This window comes from Solanum tuberosum, unplaced genomic scaffold, assembly GCF_000226075.1.
Source record: "Solanum tuberosum cultivar DM 1-3 516 R44 unplaced genomic scaffold, SolTub_3.0 scf00323, whole genome shotgun sequence".
Classification (NCBI taxonomy): domain Eukaryota; kingdom Viridiplantae; phylum Streptophyta; class Magnoliopsida; order Solanales; family Solanaceae; genus Solanum; species Solanum tuberosum.
Genome location: NW_006239244.1, coordinates 559,708 through 561,244, shown reverse-complemented (window position 1 = coordinate 561,244; position 1,537 = coordinate 559,708).

Below are 1,537 nucleotides of genomic sequence, written 5' to 3'. Positions count from 1 at the left end.
TTCGCTACAAATAATAAAACTAGACCAAGCATGAATGAAGTGGCATTAACAATTGTAGTTTAAATACACTAGTATAATTGTTTTATTTTGTTAAGATCTCTGGATCAAGAACCTTAAAAGGAGGTTAGGCTTTATGTCCCCCTCCATTTGGTTGTTAATATCATTAAGTTATGTTGATTAAAAAAAAAATCTAAAATAATCCGTTGAAAGGTTTTACTCAAAGACTTGAATACGAGAACGTTTCTAAGTTTTGTCGACATTGTAAAATGTAAACTGCTAGGACACTATTAACCAATGTTGACATGCTGAAAAGACCAAAGATGCAGAGGCTAAATGTATTGGAAGTGATAAAGACAGGAAGTAAAATGAAGTGTCTTCCTCTGGTACTGAAAAAGCATGGGCATAAATTGAATTGATCCTAACACCTTGTTTGGATGGTCGTTACCCGTTGTATTGTTAGTTTAAATACAATGTTTGTTTTGATTGTTACTTAAATTCTATTGTATCGTATCGTTTGAATCACCGTTAGGTCACGACGATACATTTTATGTAACGTCGCATTGTTACCTTACTATTTTGTTCTCATTTTGTCTTTATTTATCATTTAATAATCATATTTCATTTTTCATCCCAAGTATCTTTTCACAGTAACTCTACTTCGTACCCTACTTTTCTTGTAGGTTTATCATTCAAATTATAGATGTGTGACATTATGTAAAGACGGATAACATGAATACAATATATACAAACACTATATTCATTAAAACAATACAGTAGGATACAATACAACACAATAGAATACAGTATGATACATTATGAAACAATATGTAACAACCATCCAAACAAAGTGTAAGAATCCAACATATATTGATACTCCATTCAATTCTACAGGAAACAAAGGTAAACAGGTCGAGCAAAAATGTTGGGGAGATTGCACGATTCAAGGAAAAACACTAAGACTGGGGAAAAAATTAAGGAGCAAGAAAACCAAAAAAAATGCCGTTTAATTTACCAAAAGAGAGAACCAACAAGAAAAGGAAGAAGCAAGAGTAGATCCAAAGTTTTGATTTTTTCATTATCGAGTTATCCATTCTTAGAGGTTTGAAGTTTTTTCTCAAGGGATTAACCGATAACCCGATAGTAAATTATCTAATTATATTTATATTATTTAGTATATAAAGTCTTTGAATTAGAGTTTAGTTTCATATTTTTTTTCTCGCGCTTTATACAAACAGAAACGCAATTTATACACTTCTGTGTATAAAGCGAGAGAGGCGAGCATAGAGAGAGTGAGCGAGAGAGGAGAGTGGCGAGCGAGAGTTTGAGGGAGAGAGGCGCTGGCAAACAGTTTGCTACAGGATACAATTAAATCAAAGTGTGATTATACCATTTAATTTGAATTAATAGTTTGCCATTATGTACAATTTTCCCTTTTATTATTACCCAAATTAGTTCGATACTCTCTTTTTCATTCAAATCCGGCTAAGTGTTTACCATCACTTCTTATATATTTATATATATATATATATATATATAA